The 21,944-nt window shown below is 42.1% G+C and overlaps 1 protein-coding gene across 1 annotated transcript in view; it reads right to left on the bottom strand.

Moving 5' to 3' along the window:
• Window positions 1-21,291, bottom strand: part of DUSP16 (dual specificity phosphatase 16) — a 59,694-nt gene extending 38,403 nt beyond the window's left edge. The window contains exon 1 of the mRNA XM_066549644.1: window positions 21,229-21,291. The gene's annotated coding sequence lies outside the window, so the exon portion shown is untranslated. The remainder of the gene's footprint in view (window positions 1-21,228) is intronic.
• Between the last annotated feature and the right edge of the window lie 653 nt (window positions 21,292-21,944).

Raw genomic sequence — 21,944 nt, forward strand, 5'->3', positions numbered from 1 at the left:
AATTTCAATAATTAAAGGGGGCCTACAAAAAAGTCAGGGAAGGGCTTTTTACAAGGTCATGTAGTGATAGGACAAGAGAGAATGGCTTCAAACTGAAAGAGAATAGGTTTAGATTAGATATTAAGAAGAAACAGAAATTGTTCCCTGTGAGGGTGGTGAGGCCCTGGCACAGGTTGCCCAGAGAAGCTGTGGCTGCCCCATCCCTGGAAGTGCCCAAGGCCAGGTTGAACAGGGAACATTCTCCCAGACAGGCACAATCAGGTTTTTGTGTGAATATCCTCTTAAGATGAGAGCACAAAAATTCTTAGGTGAGAGTAAAGGAAAGCCCTCTATAAATATAATGGGAGGTTAAAAAAACCACAAACCAGGTCACTGTTGAAAAATGGTCACCTGCAAGTCTGTTCTTAGCAATCCCAATTCTCACCATTTGACTCAAGTTTGTGCCTGTCACTAAACAGCTATACTAAACATTGCTGCAGTGGAGATGCACACAGTCTATGTTTCCCACTGCAGAGACTTTACCTATAAACACCAAGCTGGAGCAGAAGGAAAAGAGGAAAAAGTGGCCATTTTTATGCTGCTAGAGCATTTCTCTAGGGGCTATGCTATGAGACATGTAATGCTAGCCCAAGCTCTCCCACTCTCATTCATGAGGTCATGTTCACAACTTATACAGACATTTTTATTTTGTCATAAATCTATTTTGTAGATTTTAAAGCATCATGCCAGTATGTTCAAACCTGCATTACATATTCATGCAACAATGCTATTGCATGAACCCTTAACATCCTTAGAAAAGCGTCTCACTCTGTCTCAGGAAAAGGCACCTCACTCTGTCTCAGGAAAAGGCACATCATCCCAGAGTAATTTCCAGCACCACAGTAAATCCCGGGTACTTTATGAAAGAAAACAAACAGATGTGGTCCACAAGAACTGCATATCCAACAGATCCCTGATGTTCCTGCTGCATCTGCAAGTGCCCAAGGATACAGGAAAGGCAGGTCTTGCAGGGAGAGGTGATATCTTTTATGAGAGAGGTTAATATGAAGTGATAAGGAGAGGGAGGCCATGAACTCCAGAATGCACAAGCCCTTCCTCACATGCACTGACGTGAAACAGAATCAAACTGTGACACAGAAACAGCAGCCAAGGCTTCCAAAACATCTCCAGAGCCTGTCCCTCTTCCCAAACAGGAAAAGAAGTCCAAAGCACATCCCCAAGCATGTAATAAATTACACAGTGAATCATATTCTTATGGAAACTTTCTGGCTGAAGTCACACCACTGGAAATATGTGATAAAAGACAGAAAGAAACCTAAAAGATAGCCTCAAAGAAAGAACACTCTCCCCACCCAAATTCTTGAAGTTAATACCAAGACAGGAAAATCCTGGAGTCATCAAGAAGTTACTAGATTTTTGGTAGATTTTTCCCATAAACAAACTTTTCCCTGGATTATAAAGTTGTTTATTGCTATTAACTGACACTTGACCTAGCTTTATATTCACTGGTTTTTTTTCAAGATTTAAGTGAAGTTTATGTTCCTGAAACCTTGCCTGTTTCTGCCAAATAAGTCAGTTGAAATTGAAAAAATTCTTCTCCTTACAAACCCTTCTTGCAACCTGTTTGAAAATACAAAAATATTTGTATTTCCTGAAAAATTAAACAAACAAAAATTCACCCAGACAAATAAAAGCCCTCACAAAAACACCATAGGAAAATTACTTTCTTTTAAAGTGTTTTCCAGGTTACTGCAAAACGTTGACCATTTCTAAATACAACTTAAAATGTCGTGCATTAATCAAAATTCTAGAACTAGAAGTTTCATCCTGCAATGCAATGAGGAGACAGTAACTTAGGTCTTTTAAAGTAAAACAAATTTTCTTCTCCTGGAGTTCCAAGCTGACTTAGGTAGCAGTGACAAAGACAGCAGGTGAGATAAAGCATATTTAACAAAGATAGCAGGGGAAATTAAGCACATTTACCTTTATAAAGTCATGACAGAGATAGATGTAGTTGATGTGTTTGTTACCTGGGGTCATTCTGCTCATTTTTTAAACTTTATTTGAAATGTTATCTGGAACTGGTTTGCCCCTGGGAATGGTGTGTGCACTTAGGTTCTCCCCAGGAACACCAAGTGGCATGAAAAGATTAACCCTGGTGCTTTGAACCACAGAGCAAAAGGAGCCAATTCCTACCAATGAACACCAAAAGCAATTCGGATGTGCAGACTAAGGCAAGAAATGTTTTCCAGCAAAGACTTCATCCCTGACTGCAGCTGCCCTCTGTGATAGGATTCTAGCACGGGTCAGAACGTGCAGGAAGAGAGCTGAGCACACGCACAGAAGTGGAGGTCACCAGGAAAGTGGGGAAGGAGAAGGGCTCCTCCCACCCTCTTCAGCCTTCTTCCTCTGCAGCCACACCACTGGGCTCAAGTCAGAGCAGGAATGCCTGGGGCATGTGCTTCCAAAGGCAAGTAATTCACAACCTGGGAGATGGGAAAGATCAAGCACAAATCCAGATAATTCTTGAGAACATCTATGTTTTAATGTAGATTCGATTGCCTTGGAAGAGGCAAAATAAATAAAACCTATGACTTAGTTCTAGAAGAAAATGTATCTAGGCTACAATGCCTATCCAGGACTAAAACATTCTTCCTAAACTTGTTCTCACCATGAGCTTAAAGCCCAGTCTTGCCAAGGTTTAGCTTTCTGGCACTCTATTGAAAGCATAACCACATAAGACCTTACTCAGAACCAGCTTTAGGTTTGGCAGGGAGACCACCTGACATCAAAGGTATGCTTAAGGCCATATCCATGAATTTTAGTGAAAAAGCAAGAAGCTGCAGGTTTTAGAGGCTTTTTAAATGGGTTTGGCAGCTAAATTATTCTGATATTCCATGCATGCTTTGGTGCAGGACAGCATGCAGGGGAGATGCTTAAACCAAAGACTTATGAGCTACCTCTGAGCTAAATCACCAGTGTAGAGCTCAAGCCGGCCTTGATAAAAAGGAGGGTTTATTTGTGCAAGCTCACCTCATGACACAGCTAGAGAGCTTTACATACCCAAACTAAACCCTTCCTCCTTGGCAGATGGACCAGGCTGAGCATCTCTAGCTGCACCATCCCAGAGTACCATGTCCAGAATGATTTGTTCAGCAATTGCTGCCATTACAGTACCAAACACTGGACAAAGCAGAGATCTCTAAGCTCCTGCTCAGATACACAAAGAGTGTAAGGAATGGAAAATAAACCTGCCACCAGCACAAACAGGTTGCTGCAGACAGCAGGGGCTGCATATGGAATTGAGTGAGAAGTATGTTGGAATAACTGAAGGAGAGGAAAAATACCCTAGTGCTCCAAGAAGATCAACCCAGCCACCAGATATTAGTCTGTAAAATGTACAGTATTCCCCAGGATACACCTTTGGTTTAAAACAAAGTATGCACTGCTTGGATGGGAAAAGGGAACTTGGCCACACAGAATTCCCACTCCACTGGTACAAATGGATGGTGCCAGGGCATGAAGGTCCAAAGTCCTGCTGCAGAGTCTGAAGTGCAGTATTGTCCCACATGCTGGACTGCCATGGATTTTTGGTGTGTTTGAGGTAAAATTGAAGTCAAGAGTGCATTTCAGCACAGGTCTGTAGAGTCAGGTATGAGCCAGCCCCAGCGTGATGATTGCTCACAGTGTCAGCACAGCGTCCTTGTTCTTACACAGCACAATAGGGACGCTCATTATTACATGAGCACCTCCCTCAGGGCTGTTCCCTCAATCGAGGAGTAATTATTTAACCGCAGTCCCATCTCCTTTGCATTCCCGTTAAAGAAATTCTCATGCAAAAAGGTAAGAGCTTGGCTACCAGTCCTTGGCCCAGATATTCTCCTGCTAGAGCTGTATTGCTTGCCAAGCCCTCACTGTTTTTACTTCAGGAGTTTGCAGCAGACAGACTGTGCCAAATCCAAAGAACTTTGTCATTAAAAGAAAAAAAAACTAACAGTAGCAAGTGCTCTCCATGCTTTGCTAATCTTGTCAAACTGTACGGGCAATTACAGTTAATAAAAATTTTCTGAGGAAGCTTAATGACCATTTTAGAGCCAGACCAACTGTGCTTCAGGTAGACTGGTATGAACAAAGCAGCAGGGAAGAAACTATCTCTTGCTGTACCTTGAGCCCCTCTCAAACAAGAAAAGGACTCCCCAGGGAAACTGCCCTACTTTAGATAGCAATTTAAGTAGCACAGATCTACCCAGGAACATCAGCTTCTCTCTCTGCCTGCCCAATGAAAACACCCTTTCTACCAGCACCTGAGCTTGTAACCACAGAAAAAGCATGATCCTTCTCTGCATGAGCTGCTTAAAAGCACTTGAGATCTTTCTTCCAAAAGAATAAACAAAGTTCACCAGCTCCAAGAAGAACACGTGAAAAAACACTCACCCTCTATCCCAACTCAACAAAGATAGAGATGTGCAGTAAAATGCCCTGCTCCACTACACTTGGCACCTACTACTGCATGTGACACCTACCACTTAAAGCAGTGGCTCCCAGATGGGGCAATGAATAGTCTAGGTAAGTATCTTTTAAGATGTCTAGCTTGGAAAAATCATAGTCATATCCAAAATTCTTTTGGTGAACAACTGACATCAAGTGAAAATTTACTGACTTGGAACTCATGTTTCTTTTTAGGGATAAATGATCACAGAGAACCAGACTAAGAATTCAAATATGGGTGCCTTCTTTTTGTATTTTTAAGGCATGGTCAAATTTTTAAGGCATGGTCAAATCCTCCTGAGGCCTTTCACAGGCTGTATATCCATCCAGCAAGGCTAAAGGCAGTTCCCATGGTAATCCACCCCACCCCTGGGTTTTTCAGACATTCAAATGCATTCAGGTCTATTCCTGAGAAAGCTTTTCTAAGGAGCAAGTTCCCTGTCTGAACCCAGCAATTAGATTACCAGCACTTACAGACACAGACAAAATTGCAAAATCCACCTCCAGACTACTGATGCCCCAAGCAGGAATGGTGATGCATCCACCATGGCAGAAGCATTTGAAACTCCACAGAGAGAGCAGCCTGGAGGAAACAGTGCCATCAGGTTTGCTGAGATAGGCATCCTTTGATTGTCTCACAACAATTAAGAAAACCTTAAAGTTAAATAATTATGAAGGAGAAGAGCAACACTGGGCCACCCTTTATGATTCACAGATCTCAACTAAACCATAAAGAACAAGAGATTAAGCCTCCTAGAAGGACTGGTAATTTTGTTACCCTATTTATACTGTCATCATGATCAACTGTGATTTGATTTTAATTTTTGAATCCAGAGGAATTATTTATTCTGCTATAAAACTATAAATATAGCTTAATTGTTTGAGGTTGACATCCTCACTAAGAGATAAATAAATCTGTGGCAACATATACAAACAATTCAGTGAACACCTAGCATTACATATTAGCACCCAAAAAGACACAGTCAGATCTGAAAGTTCCACCAGAAGACTTGGCCATTTGTTGTAGCTTTGAGTTTTCTAAGAAAACCAACACCCTGAAAATAAATCTCCATTCAACACACACCATATGCACTAAGTTCCCAAGATAACACAGCAGCAACACTGCTCAAGGGATTTGTCCAGGTAGAGAAGAAACAAGTTGACATGAAATGTTTTAGGGATTGTCGGCAACCATCAGGTGTGAACCAATCACCTTGAAAGCTCATCTCATCTTAGACTGGGTGTCTCAATATTTAGCTCTGTTAAAACCTCTACAGCAAACCTAATCACATGTTAAGAAAACCAGTACTGCTTGTAATACAGTCTCAAGAGAAAAAGCAGAAAGACAGGTATTCACACCAGAAGTTACAGAAAAAAATGTGGGTTTGTTTGTTAAAGACTTACTTTGAAAATGTCATCTTGTGCACGTCAACTGTTGGCATCATCAACAAAAATACATTTTTTCTTTTAACAGGAGTAACTGAAAAGACAAACAACTTAAGATGTCATTACACTTTCTCCTTGATTTCCACCACCACATGTTGCAATAAAAGCAGTGACAGAAAGAAAACATGATTAACTGGTGGCCAGTCTAGAAAAATGCAACACTAATTAATGGTTTGACCTTCAAATCAATGGTTTCACCTTCAAAAAATTTCCAGTACCCTCCTGAAGGAATTGAGCTACCTGCTACAGTCAACAGGTTCCCCTTTTTCAGTTTTCTTCTCTTACACCATTTTATGTGATGGATTTCTCCCCAGATTTCTACATTGAAGTTAGAGTTCTTATTTTTCTACTTCATCCTAAGACACTTCAAACACACAGAAGGATGAGAGATGCTCACCTAGGCATTTGATTTCTTCTCTAGTAGCACAGTAGTGTTTCTTTTTGCCTTAACTATGCTGCTCACCCCTACACACTGCAGCAAATGTAATTTGTCAGACCTGTTCTTAGACCAGATGCATCTTTATTTTCTTCTTAAGCTATATAAAACAACATTAGACTGTCACCTCTGTCACACTCCCTCCAAACCATTATTTGCTGAATTGTCTACAAGGACTTTGGCATCAGTACCAAGACTATTTGTGCTGACCAGAACACACTTTGCCTCTGAGACCACCAAACACAGCAGTCCATGGTCTGTGCCTGGCCTCCTGGGTTCTGTAATAAATCTCTTTAATACTGTATGGAAGGGATACTCTAAAAAAAGTGTACACTAAGTAAAAATAAGCTGTGTCTTTGGTTTTGTATGCCAAAGCAAACAAGATTAGTTCTCCACAAAGAAAATAACCAAGTTATTTACCACTTTGGAGTTTTACCAAGTATTTGATACAACCAAGCTAAAGCTGAGGATTTTAGGATATTTTCATTACAACTTGTTTTTGAATAATTGAGTCTCAAGACAGCATTATTTTGCACAAAACAATGCAAGCTCCAATACCTTTTCTCTACTTTTGGAGTAGAATCATTCTTAATCATTCCATTTCACAACAGTGATCAAAACAAGATGAAGAAACAAGTATTTTGATAGCAAGGTCTCTGTGTTCAGCGTTTCATAACAATTTTGTGGCCGCAGAGATGCTGTGTCATTCCAGACAGAGTGTATCTCAAAATGGAAACCTATCCAGAGGGAAAATGAAATGAACACAGAAGAAAGAGTTGACTCTACTGCCGTACTGCAGCCCAGCCTTCCTTAGTTCCATTGGTGAAATGGCACTGAAGTCAACTGAAGCCCTCTGCACACAAGGAACCATAAATTGCCATGAGGACTGATGAGGTAACGTCTTCTCCTAGGGGAAATAAGAACAAACCAGCTCCCAAGAGAGTCCATCAGGGCAGGAGGGGAGGAACAACAGGAAGGAGGAAGAACTCCCTACAAATCTGGCATCTTTAATTCAGAAAACCATCAGAGCTCTTGCAATTCCCACAAACTAAACAAGGAATCACACAGTTACTGTGGAAAAGGGGGAAGGGTCCAGCCAATTCTGTTTAGAGAAGGAAGTGAGGGGAACACTGAGCCAAGCACAAGTGGAATTTAATTTGGTGGAGAATCTACATTTCAATTTAGCCATTGAACCACTGCAGGTCATGCCAAGGGACATTTTTTGTTCCGTGTTTGTTCTTTACCTGGCAATAGGAAAATAAGCCTTTCCCCTGCTCTTCACTAGAAGGATCTTACAATATGTTGGAAAGGCAGGTCACTGTTTGCATCAGCTCACTGCTGAATGACAGTGCCCATAACACAACCAGCTCACCACATTCCTGGAAGTGCTCCCACCAAAACCCCTGCCATGCTGCTGTGCTTCAGAAACAGTGGTTTAGACACTGCTGATCGGTCCAAAAGATCCTCAATTCGAGAAGGGAGAGGAAATGAAAAGCTGCGTGTTTTGCTCCCAGCTGAGTCTGGAAGTTGTGGAAGGTATACATACCACTTCACAAGGAAAGGGAACAGGAAGCCATGAAAGAAAAGAGTCATTATGTTGAAATGGTAACATTTTCTTGAGGTTACACAGGCCAAATGAGCATATCCCAGAAAAATGTGAATCAAAGCCTTGGTAAGAAACAGAAAGCAATATAAGTGACAGCAGATAGAAAAAAAAGGAAAAAAAGAAAAAAAAACTTTAGAAGACCAAAAAGTATCATATATAAGAAAAATTCTCAGAGCTTATACACAGAAATAAAAGAGTGCAATTAAATTTGATATCAGGAATTAGATAATAATAATTGAGAAAGAAAAAAGAGGTTTCTTTGCAAGGGCCTGTCCCACACACAGTGCTGGCAAAAGGTAAGTTCAAGATGGATTAAGTCAGGACTGACACAGCACAAGAGGAGGGGAAAAAATTGATTAACTAAGAGTAAAAAAGTTGATTAACTAAGAGTAAGGCACCATGTTCTCAACATTTATGAGGGGATTAAGTATTTAAGGGTTGAGCAGAAAATAGAAATATGTAATGGTCAGTAATGGTCACAATAGTCACAAAGCAAGCTATTCAACCATAGGTACAAAATGTTTGTAGAAAGTATTATACATGGCAGAAAAGAAGAAAAAGACAGACAGAAAAGATTGCTGAAGTTCAGTACCAGAACAAGTTACTTAAGAGCAGCCACACAGAGCTTCTGACAGACCTTATGACAGGCATAAAGGAGGATATGGCAAGAAAGGAGGGAGGACACAGAACAACCCTTCTCTCCCAGACCCAGAGCCACCATTAAATTTCCTCATGTGTCTTTGAGCATGTCAACTCCATTGCTTGAAGGGACTTTATGTAGACTTTCTGGAAAGCTCACTTTGAAGTCTACAGCAAAAAGTTTTAAAAAATATAAATTTCAAGATAAATGTAATATTTACAGCCATATGCACCCACTCCCTACCTGAGGAGATGGGAATAGACCCTCAGTAGAGTGGTAGAGGGGGGAAAACCCCCAAATTGATGTGTCTGTTGATAGTAGCAACATTGGATGAAGCCAATGGGAGCTAACCACTTTAGATCTGCACCTGGCTGAAGGGCAGAGCTGTGCTGACATGACAGACAGGCTACTTCAGTTAACTGGTTTGCCAAACCCACATGCAAATTTGGCACAAGTTAGCAAAATGCAGTCTTAATGGTCTGGTAGGGGGGAAAAAATCTCTTCCCTGAATGACAAAAAGCCTTGAGCTGACAAAATGTCACCAGTGACATGACTAGTCCCAACAAGCTGTGGGGATGGCAGGCTCACCAGTAGGATGTTCTGGATTCCCATCTGCATTAAGACAAGATTTTCTGCAACACCACCTCTTCCAGTGTGGACACCATCCCATTACAGCAGTGCCATGCAGCACCAGGAGCTCGGCAGAGCTCCAGCTGAACCTGCAGAATCCTTTTACTCCAGGCAGGACTCCAAGAACATGGTCCTGGTATCACCATGCTCTTACTTAGAGTAAATGTAAGGAATACTCAAAAGCCCCAAATGACTGAGATTGAAACGATATAAAAATACAGCATTAGGATTAAAAAGAATCAGACACCACCACTTGAACAGGAATGGGAATGCTAAATGGAGTTGTAGGTTTAATCAAAACTTCCCCCAGAGCAGTGGGCAGAGATGACACAAGCTATTAACAAGTGAGAAAACTGACAACTCTGAACACACTGGCAGCATTTAAGTTAATATAAGAAGGGGAAAAAAACCAAGAAAACAGGGTAAAAAATGAATAGACATTACTAGCTATCCATTCTAATGTCAGAAAAGAGATTTTTCATTTTACCAAATAAGTATCATACAAAGTAAATGCTTTCCAGTAGGAAGAGGTTTTTATTTCACTTTCCTTTGAAAGATAAGTAATGAATATGCTTGTGATTTCTGATGAGACAGACACACCATAACCTACCAAATATACAAAATTTACCTGCCTACTTCAGATAGCTATGACAATAAAGCTGCCTCCTACATGAAGACCATGTAACGAGATTTTCTCTCAATTCATTATCCCTAGAAAGAGCCTAAGAAGCTTTATCATCTGCAAGGGTATTTTGTTCTCCTAGCTAATTAATTACTTTATTAATAATTTTTCTTATCCTATAAGCCATCAAAAAACCCAAAAAGAAAGCCACATTGAGTGAAAGCTTTATAAGATACAAACTCTGGAGAGAGTATATGGGTATATTATTCACATGTGTGTACATTCACATTCATGTAAATGGCTTGTATGTGGGTGTATGTATGAAAACACACATGTACGTCTATATTCTGGCCATGTTTTAGAGCAAAAGCATCCTGACAGAACCCAAGCTCTAGAATTGTCAGGTTGCAGACAAGGGTTTCCAATGGAGCACCAAGCTCCTGGAGCCCTGGGAAGCCAAGACAAGCCAACTTGAATGTGCACTGGCAAACAAAGAGTAATCAGCTTAATAGCAATGGCTCCAGCCTTGGTTTCCAGCGGGTAAATCCGTGCCATGAATATACTTCTTGCTGCCTCTGCAGAAGACAAGCTTGAGGGGGTACATTCCATGGCAGCTTAAAACAAGTGAAGTCAGGGCTACCAGTGAGCAGCCTCCCTCATGCCAGCTCACAAGTTAATCCAGCAAGATGACTCAAAGAGCTACATCAGTCACAAACCGACTGCACAACCAAGTAGAATAAACAAATGCAGCAGTAAACGACAGCCAAACAATCTTCAGGCATTTCTGGTTCCCAGCTCTGGCTCACTGTGGGATCCTGACAGCCATTAGAAGAATGAGTTTGAAAAGACAGTGGCTGGGAAGACAAGAAAGAATCTCAGTACCTGCAAGACTTTGGTGTTACTTGCCACAGAAATGCACTCTGTGTCATCCTCACGTGAGAGAGAGAGTTCCACTGCTTTCAGCAGATCCATGTTAATGTTCTCCAATTCCACTTTTACTGCGACTGAACCCACTTCTTTTGGACAACAAAGATAATAGCCAGCTGGGCAGAGCACTGAAGAAAGGAAAAGACAGTCTACAAAGTATTTTACTTCTAAGATTTTGAGAAGGCAGGTAATTTAAGGTCTGGCATGGAGCAAACAACCACCTAGAGTCTATGGAGCAAACAGTATGATGGATTTCTGGTCTGCTTCAAACCAAACACAAAGAAAATAGGCTACTTGTGTATTTATTCCCAGACTTGGCCTGGAGTGAAGTATGAACAGTCATACAAACTACCCTAAGCAGCAGGCTTAGGGTAGCAGCTACAGGCAGAGGGACTGGGTCAAGCAGCCAGCCATGGTAACCTTCTCTACATGCACAGCTGGAAAAAGACACTTTGTCAATAATCTTTAGCTGCTGTTCTTCTGCTTTGTGTATTTAGGTTAAGGCTCCTTGGGGCACTGACTACTTGTACTTACAAAGCACTCCCACCAATGGCACCATTTAGCATGACCCCAAAATGTTAGAAGAAAAACAGCAAGGGCCTGGGGGAGCTGGCACATTTGTACCTACGATGTATTTAGAGGATATCAGCCTTTTGTACTCAACGTATTCTAGAGGCAAACACAAAATTTGCCAACTTTCTTCTTTAATATAAGTTTCTCTTCTGTCTAGAATAACTCCATACATACCAGACCTTAAAAGAGCCAACAATAAATTACTAACAGCACAAAGAAAAATAGCAACTCGCAATAGAAGCATTCAGACAGATCATTTTCCACACTTCTTCCCATCCCCTCAGTTGCACTGACAGACATGTCTTTATGTGAACACAGGAGCATGCTATTTGAAGCTTAAGCCTCTGAAACTGTAAACTTTTCAACATGAAGATATGGTTTATAATGAAAAGTTCTGAACTCAACTCATGCTTAAATATTTACAAATCCCTAGTGATAAAGATCAAATACACAAACCCACACAATGTTTTTTTCTCAAAAGTCACCACATAATCTCACCCAACATTTCTAGGTTTTAAGGTGTATCTTCAGTTCCATGAATTATAAATCAAACAAACAGTTTAACAATCTTCAGAAGATATTTTCTAGATGCACAAATAGTATTTACTACTATGAACTTCTTAGAAATTACACTTTTCCCTGTACTTCCTGAAACTTGTCACTAAGACTTTATTTAGACAGCCTGTCAAAGACTTCTCCTCATACACACAGAAAATAACTCTTCTGTTATCTACTCCTGCAAGCCTAGCATTACCAGCCAAAGTGGAATGATCCTATTCTGTTGTCAGACAGAACAGACATTAGAACTACAGCGTCTGTGATTTAAATGAAATGTCATTTTCATGTGCAATTTCTTCCTTCTTCTTAGAAATAGTTTTAGTCTCTGTTGACTCTACCTTCTTTTATTTAACAAACATAGGTATATTTTCTCAACATCTGATCAATACCTCTTCTTTCTATTGTGCCCTGTCCTTTCTCTCTCTCCAGTTCTGTTCCTTACACATATTCTCCTTTTCTAGTATTTTCACTATGACAGAAGTTGACCTTTATAACATACAGCTTTTGAAACTGGATAAAGTGTTGGAAACTTCAGCTTGAGAAACTGATAAGACTGAGTATTCCACTGTAGTATAATTTAAGTGCATTTTGAGTAAAAGCAGGATCACAGATCTGTCCACAGACATCAGAAAATAGAACTAAATTTCAAGTTAAACATTTAAACATAAATCAGAACAAAATGTGCAGAATTTGGAATTCAAGGAAGCCCATTTTCCTGCTGCTGGAGAACCTGAAGGATGTGGTTACATGTTGGTGGTTCAATTTCTTTATCAACATCTTGTCCCAAAGCAACTGATCTACTTAACACCCATCCCACTTCACCTTAAAGAAACAGTAATTCTATTTTCTGGAACTACTCCAGCTGTGCTTTCATGTATAACAACTGACAATTGAAAGGGAGAGACATTTCAAGGAGGAAGTAAGATTTGTATATTCTCATTTTGCTACATAAATTACAAAAATAAGTAAATAAGTAATAAATAGCTAAGTAAGCACAAGGTATGACTGTACAGAAAAGCAGTACCACAAGCTGAGCAAAATACTAAGCACTCAATAAAAATGCCTTACTTTGGTGGGTATAACAAAATTATTTTTGTAAGTGCACTTAATAATTCAGTTAAGCTAAGATATATAAAAATGCTGCTACTGGATATCTACTCCAGAATCAGGCAGGTTCTACATCAGGGAAAAAGCATATTAGGTAATGTCTCTTTTTTTCCTTAGGATCTCTAATATCTACCTTGTACTGAAAGGTTTGTTTTCTTTCTTTTCTTTTTTTAACCAAAATTGAACTGGAGATCACATGTCAATACTGAGGTGTGTGTATATATATATATATATATATATATATATATATATATATATATATATATATATATGCTGAGCATGTACATACACAAAAATTGATATCCCCAACATTGCTCCCAAGTTAATTCATGACAAATTCTTGGCTTTGAAATAGTGAAATACTTAAATCATCAACAGAGTCTTACATTTTTTTTAATTATTCATCATGCCATGAAAGCAATTTTTCAGTCAAAGTAGACAGCCTCTACAGGGGAAAGGGGGGAGGAAAATAAAATGAAAAAAAAAAGTGGGAAAGCCACTATCAAACAGCTTAGGAGCCTTTAAAAATTTCCAAACCAACTCATCTCTCTAAGGCAGCATTTGCTAAGAGTGTCACTGTATCCACTTTTATCTGTGCCAGTCACTAAGCAGCACATTCAAAGATATAGTCCCAAAGGCTTCTGAAAGACCAAGACCTGAACCTTTACCATGAAGCAGTCCCCACTTCCCACCCACCCACCTCTCCTACTGCATTACCCCCCTATTGCTGACTTAAACAGCAACAGACAAAATCAGTGACTGAAAAGAACATTCTGCCTATTTTAATGCTAAATCCTCAAAATCCTCACCATGATTCAATTAGAAAGATTAGATGATTATTGGTTGAACCCTCAATATCATGTAAGTAAAAGAAAAAGATTTAGTGTTAAACAGCAGCTGTATTTTCACTTAGCTATGCAGACTATAGCTATAGCCACTTTGCCATACTGGCTTATGTCTGGGGGTTTGAATAAAAATAGCTAATGTGCTTGCTTGTTACACCATGAAATGAAGTGCACAAAGCAATTGCCAAGACTGGTTTTGCCCATGAAAGGCAATGGTCATTAATAGCTTGTATTTGCAGAAGGCTGTCAGTGGAGCAGTGTGCCTGTGCTTCCTCCAGTTTTCTATAGTTTAACCATACATGAGGCAGCAGGAACAAATGCACTACACATTTCCTCATTTCACAACAGGTCATGCCTGCAGGAGAGATGACAAGTCATGCAAGCCTCAGTTGCAGAAAAATATTCAAATCCTGTAAACTTGAGGGGGTGGAAAGGTGTGTGTCTCTTCATGGAAACAGTATATTGGGAAAATGTGCAATGACAGTAATAGTTAATCAGTATTTCATCACTTTCTTTTGCTGTCCAGACCAGTATCTTGGAGATTTGAGCTCCTGTTCTTTTTCATACCTGTTTTTCTTGAAGGAGATAAATTTCTTTCAGTAATATTTAGACAGGAAACAGGCAACAAATGGACTACTCATACAATCATGTCTGGGCTGGACAGGCAAATTTTCAGGCATCTTCAAATAGGTCTACATGGAAATCCCAGCAGACAGCAAAGTGAGCCACACTGAGGAAACAGACTTTTTCACCTGCATGGGAATCACACATGGATCTGTGTCCATGGTTATTAAAAGTGTGGCATTCTCTCTCTAACATTATGAATTATCTAACAAGCAGAACAGAGGACTGAGAAGATGACAGCATGCCCACACTGCGTCAGCCATGAGAAGTCAGGGATTTTCAGCAGCTGGACAAGAAAAAAATGGACCAGGAAAATCAGACCTATTCAGCTGAAAAGTTACATGCAAGAAAAACCAAAACAAAAAAGTGACATTCTGAGAAACAAACAATGTAGCAGCAGATAGTACAAGTACAAGCAGCTCTCTTAGCTTTATTAGACTTCAGTGTAAGTCTCCTACTAGGCAGGAGAACATGAAGTTTACCAGCTCTCATAAGGATGGCGCCTTCAGCTGCCCCTGCCTTCCTGAGACACAGGACTGTGAACATACAGACCAGTCACTGGAGATGACCCTGCTTCAGTAAGGCCTCCCAACACCCACTGTGTAAAAGCTGGAGGGCTTTTAGGAAACTGAAAGGACATGGGAGTAGCCTGGGAGAAAAGGGAAGAAGGTTCAGGGTCCTCTTGCTAGGAGAAGAGACTTACCATCAATGCAGAACTCCAAGCAGACTATGGGAAGAGAGTCTTTCACAGCCTATCCTCAGTTTGGAGCACACCTGCCTTAAACACAAGGTCTTCTGACAGGTGGAGAGAGCCCTCCTAAAGTGGTGACATCATTTACCTTCTGCTGATCTGGATTCAGACTATTGCATATTTTCAAACTTACCAGAATCCAATAACATGTCAACCCAATGCACTAAGATTACTGCTGTACTCCTCTGCTGTAAGCTGCAATAGTTTTTCTTCTTGCTTAAAAATTGGCAAACATTTATCAATCTTTGTAGAAACCAAGCTGAAGCTTATTCTGTTTTCTCCCCAACTGTTCTTAGTAAGAGGCCTCTACCTAAATTCTCTTAGTTTGGAAAGGCACTTCTAAGTATGATGGCATTAGGATGACATGTAACACAAAGTTTCTTCCCTCTCCACCTCTCTTCCCCCACAGTTTTCCAGAGTTCAAACATATTCTCATGAAAGTCAGGGAGAGCAAAGCTGGAAAGCAAGAGAAAACAGTGTCCCAAGCATGAATTTTTAAGTAGGGAGGTATGAAACCCCAACACCTAAGCACTTGTAACAAAACACCTGTGGGAACTGGATAGGTGATAGGTGCTATACCTATTGCAGGTGACATTACCAGAATGAGCAGAAAGTAACCCCATGCCTGTTCTTCAGGTGATTTCAATCCACCTCTGACATTAAGGCTTGTTTCAGTGGCAGGATGGCTGAGAGAAGCCCTGTGAAGCGTAGCTCAGACTCTTTGCATGTATTTGTAAGATGGTGTTTAGAAGATGGGTGCCTGTCCTGCTTGAGGGACTGCACAAACTTAGTGAAATATGCACTGTGGAGAAAGGCACTCCCCTGCAAAGACCATCTTGCAGGTAAAAACCCAAGTTCTGCCAGGGGATTTGAGTCTACAAAATCTGGGATGAATGATTCTTACAACTAGTAATCAAGAAGCAAAAACAACATGCAGGCTATTAAAAGTGTGGCATTTATATCTCTAACACTATGAACTATTCAGCCTAAACAGAACTATAAAGCCTATACATGCTTTCCTAGGGGTTCAGTAGGAGCAAAATGCAGGACTGAATCAATTTTATCCGGAATAGCGTGGGAGGAGAGAGAGTTCCTTTCCTATTTTGAGAGCAACATCTATGCTACACATGCAGAGCCAAAGCCTTCTAATCCAGCAGGCTGAATACATACTAGTTATTCAAACTCAAGAACGTGTGCATAAAAGGAATTTCATACAATTAGTCCCCGTTGTCCTCCTCAGTTCATGCTCTCTGTAAAGTTCTTATTCCAGTGTTGCTACATTACACACTCAGACCCATCTTTTTGCCTCCCACATTGCCCTCAGTAACGTAAAAACATTGGATAAGCAGGCAGGGATGTGTAAAAAGAGAGTATCTGTACAGCCACTGATCTATCATTTAGTCAACAGGCTCCATTCATAGACCATTTTAGCAAAGCAAAAATCAAGTGAGGCAGAATGAAAATGGGTAATGCTATTTCAGTCTCAATGTTAGGAAATGTGTCAATTTTCTGCCAAACTAATGTAATGGAACACAGTTCCACTGTGATTTTATGAAGATTTTTTCATACTATTTTAGCAGACCATCACTCTGACCAGTGTGCAAAAAGATCTTATGGAGAAAAAAATTACATTTATTCTCAACTAATGAAAGATTCTGCACATCTCTTTTATACAAAGATACAAACTTTTGTATCTTTATTTGCTAAACAAATGACAGAAGTTTATATCTTCAGCTTGAAAGCAAAGAAGAGTGCAAATGAGGAGCACTGAGCAAGGAACTGATCCTGGTTTATGAGAAACAGCATGAAAACTCACACAGCACAGGGAAAAATTAGTTCCAAAAACACACTTAGAGAGAAACTGTGTAAGTCACTGGCAACATAAGTATCATATTGTAACCAGGAAAGAGAAGAGATAACTAAATTCCCCTCAAAGAAGAACCTTGTTTCAGGAGTTCCTTTGATACCTCCAACTTGGGACAGTGAAAGTACAGAAAAGCAGCACGAAGGGAGCTTGGGAATGTTCCCACTGAATCCCTGCAGCCCCACTGGAAACCTCCCATCACTGAAACAACACTCTTTCCCCTCTTTCCTAGCTTTCCCAATTATTAATTTTGGTGGGGTTTTTTTTTCAGCTGCTGGAGCATTTCATAGGGACACAACATGGAAGGCTGCCAGCCTTCCCAGAGCCAGCTCTGAGTAGAACACTCTTGGCTCAGCAGCAGACCACAAAGTGCAGCAGAAGGAAACACGGGGCCTTGAACTCACACCCATCTTGCTCTTGCCCTCCATACACACCCCCTAGACGCAGGTCTGCTCTGAGTCCTGAGCAGTAACTCACTGGTGCCCAACACCATCTCTGCTGGAGACCATGGTACCTGCCAGCAGGCCCTACCCATGGGCAAACCAAGAACTGCTCAGGTTAAAACTAGGCAAATCTAGAAGTTAAGATGCCAAGCTTGACCATTAATATATATTTTTTGCTTCCTTCAGGAGTTACAAGAACTTACAGAGTAACTATAATAGAGACTCGTTATTTGGAGCTGACAAGACCACACCAATGCAAAGATCAGGCATGGTGGAGCAGAGAAGTGGTGATAGGAGCTGCCCTGTTGTCCTCAGACAGCAGGAATACTGCAGGAGTACAGGGCATCCCAGCCAACTCCCTTGCTCCAGAGGCAGTTTGATCTCCATTGGCTTGGTCAGGATACCATTACAATAATGATAAATTCCTGGGAATAGGGTCTCCCAAGTAACAACTATGAAGCAGTATGAACTTAGGGTTCACTTTACTTTCTTGCCAATGACCCCTGGTCTTCAGTCAATTAAAAGCTTTAGTCTAGAACAACATCCTGACACACACCACCAGGCCAGCCATCACCAGTGGCTTTTGATTTGTGCAGAAATAGAGGCCATGTATGCAACTGGCAGCCCTAAAGGATGCTACACTTCCCTTTGTTTATGAGGGGAATACAAATAAACCACAGATATACTAGCAATACTGATATGTACTTATTAGTATTTAAAATATTCTACAGAAATCCTCCATGTCACAACGCTCATTCTGGAAGCCATCCCTAAGGAATTGTAGGGAAAGTGAATGTGCCATTTGACATATTAGGGACACACTTTCTTCCCTATTACCAAGAAAACCAGCTTCTTGAAAATTCTTAAATAATCAAGGATTTAGCATTACACAACCATGCACAAAATACTACAAGATTGCAAGAAGCATTCAGTCACTATCATAACAATAAATCCATAGGGGCAGATTCAGTGGAGTCACAGACCAAACCCATGTTTCTTTCAAAGGCTGGAAAAAAACGTGGAAAAGAAAAAGGAAGGGATGTGTCAATCCTTCCACACCTCATCCTTTGACAGTAACTACTCTATGCCATCTGGCTATTAAGGACTGTCAGCACTTGAAGAATATCCATGATGCTTTCCTGACTGCTTCTACAGAAAAGAAAAAGGAAAAAAAAAAAAGTCCTAGAAAATTCAGCTGACATACTACAAAGTGAAAGCTATCATCCTGCTGCCTCCTTTTTTTTGGGGGGGGGAAATACCTCAGCTGTACTTACTGTATTTCTTAGCAAAATTGCATTTTGAAAACAGTGAATATTGCTGAATTGGTGTGAGGATTATGACACTGAATGTTAAAAACCCAGGTGACGGAGCAAAGCCCTCAACCCGTGTACACCTCTTACCGCCCAATGCGTTGGAGCAGAGCTCACTTGAAGATAAATGCAAGTAACAGAAACCAACATCTAACTTGTCTATTTGACATTTCTTACGAAGGCCGGCCTTACAAAGAGAGCCTGAATTCAGCCCCCGAGGGCTTCGGCAGGCCTACGTGAATCTCTTATCTGATAGGCAGAGGAGCGACTGGCCCATCTCACATCCAGTTGCCAGTGACTCCGAATGACTTCACTGCCGCTGTGGCAGCAGCACAGGGCTCGCAGGGCAGAGCTGATTTGCCAGGGAAGGTGCACAGGCACATGGCAGATACAACCACAACTCCTCCCACGGGCTGAGGGAGGGCTGGCATCCCGCCGGGGCTGCCTTGGGAGACAGAGCTCCCAGCGAAATCCATTTAACACATTCCTGCACAGCTTCTGCCGATACCGTCCCTATGGTCAGGCCAAGCTAAAAACAAACACCCCTGCCCGGCCAGCTGTCTTTGCTGGAAGAGGAGCGTGCATTTTTACAGAAACAAAGATAACTGAGCTCGCTATCTTCTACAGAAGTTTTTCTGGTGTGATTTTGTTCCATTACATCTGCTTGGGTAGCTAACAAAAGCAGAGCTACTGCAGCAGGAATGTACTCAGGTATCTTCATACAACATGTTACATTTTTAAATGCTTGGTTTGTTTTTCTGGACCTTCCCATATGTATTAAACCAAAGCATTTCGAAGCTACCATCTGTAGCACAGGAACTGACACATTCTCTGCTGCTTTTATGTATTTGTTCATTTAAAAAGGGACTTTAGAATTCTGTATTAAGATTTACTAAAGCGCTATTGTATTAAGCAAGCGCAACAAATGGAACTTACTACAACTCAGATATTTCTTATAGATTCCATCCTCACAAAATATTAATGAGCATAGTCAGAAAATGCAAGATTTACTTGTGAGTATCACTATTCTTTGTATCTTTTGTCATTAAAAATGAAAGCTAAAAATACATGTACACCTCCCTGCTGCATACTTCGGTCCACATTCAAGCAGAAACTCCCAGACAACCAACATAAACAACTGTGATGAATGTTTCAATCTCCAATGGGCAGTGGGATGAACACCATAAAAAGAAATTAAGACTTACTATTTTCCACCTCCCCTCAAAACACAAGAGTCTAAACCAACTCCTGTTTGGTCAGTTGTGACTTTGTAAACTCTGTATCTACCAAACCACACACTGCTAGGAATAGCATAAATCTCAGAGCAAGGACTACAAAATCATTCTCAGATTTTGGTTGGGGTTTTCTCTTTTAAGAACCCCAACAAACATCCCTGCAAAGAGAAACAGTTCAATCTGCTTTTAGGTTTCAAAACTAGCACAGATCTATTTTTTCTGCTGGGTATACACTGAATGTTTGAACAGAAGATTAGTCATAGGTCAGACAATATAGCTTGTTATCACTACACCCTTCATTTGAAGGAAAACCAAATAAATTGGGTATATATTTCAAACCGCTGAAAAGATGGTAAAAGAAAGTAAATTCTCCTGGGTTTCCTTTTCTAAAAAAAAAAAAAAATTAAAATAAATTTTTTAAAAATTTAAAATCCCAGCTTCTCATCTGACATGTAACCAAATGTTTTTTGGCCGCTGAAAAATCCTGCCATTGGTCAGGCTCGGCAATAGGCACATCCCCTACACCTGGTGATGCGCGCTCAGCCCCGCATCCCGGCCCGGGGGGGACCAAGCCGGGAGCGGGGATCTGTCAGGCCGCGTCCCGGCGCCAGCCCCGGGCCGGCAGCTCAGGCGAGCGCGATGCCAGGTTAACAATTTGCCTCCCTCCTGGACGCCGCGGCAGCCCTCCATTTTGTCAGCCGCCTCAATTTAAACGTTTTCCAAGGCGAAGGCAGAACTTCAGCATTTCTTCGGGAGCCCTCCGGGGCTTTAAAGCATCCCCGACCATTTTGCGGAGCCAGCGCTCCGGGCTAAGTTTAGCAGGGCAGCGGCGCACGCCGCGGCTCACGGGCAGCGCCGAGCCCCCCGCGGGGCAGCCCGCGGGCTCCTTCCCATCGCTTCTCCCGGCGGCGCCTCCTCCCGCCCCGCGCTCCGGCGGCGCCCGGCTTCCTCCCCGCACGGGGAGAGGCAGGTGGATGTCGGGAGGAGGGCAAGGAAGGGACGGGAGGCAGGAGCCGCCGCGGGCAGCAGGGTGCCGGCAGCAGGTAGGGAGGGCAGCGCGGGGCGGCCGCCGGTGCCGTGCGGTGCCTGTGCCGTTCCCCCTCCCTCCGGCCCCCGTTCTTACCACCTGCGGAGGCGGCCGGAGCCCGCCCGGGCCGGGGCAGCGACCTGTCCACTGCGGGCGCTCTCCTCCGGAGGTGAGGGGGCGGCGGGGAAGGGCATGCGGGAGGAGGGAGGGAGGGCTCCCGCCGCCCGCCTCTCCCTCACCTCCCTCCCCCTCCTCCTCCTCCTCCTCCTCCCCGCCCAGGCCGGCCCGGCCCGGCCCGGCCCCCCCCCGCGCCCCTCGCCCCCCTCCCGGCTTGGCTTCCGCGGTGCGGCCCCGGGTCGGGGTCCCCTGCGCTGCTGCGGCACTTACTGTGTCACCCCTGTCAGTCTGTCTGCCTGTCCCCTCGGCAAGGATAGGAGCAATTGCCCACTAGCCTCGCCGCTGCCGCCCGAAACAACTTTGTCTTCTTCCAGTCGCTGGGAAAGCTCCTCTTTTTCCTTCTTCTTCAATAAGGGGAAAAAAAAAAACAAACAAACCAAAAAAAAAAGCCCTCCCAAAAACAACAACCAAGCCTCAGCAAATTTAAAAATTAGAAAAGAAAAAATATATTCGGCTTTTTTTTTTTTTTTTAAGAGTGGGAAGCGTGAAGGTGGGAGGGGAGAGGAGCAGAAAAAGGAAGCATTTGGAGCTTTGGAGCTCTTTTCCCTCTCCTTCCCCCCTCCCAAGATGGCTTGAAAAAATTAAAAGGGGACAGTGGTGAGGGGGGCACACACACACCGAAAAGCTCTGGGGAG

The sequence above is a fragment of the Molothrus aeneus genome, chromosome 5, assembly GCF_037042795.1.
Source record: "Molothrus aeneus isolate 106 chromosome 5, BPBGC_Maene_1.0, whole genome shotgun sequence".
In the NCBI taxonomy this organism is placed as follows: Eukaryota; Metazoa; Chordata; class Aves; order Passeriformes; family Icteridae; genus Molothrus; species Molothrus aeneus.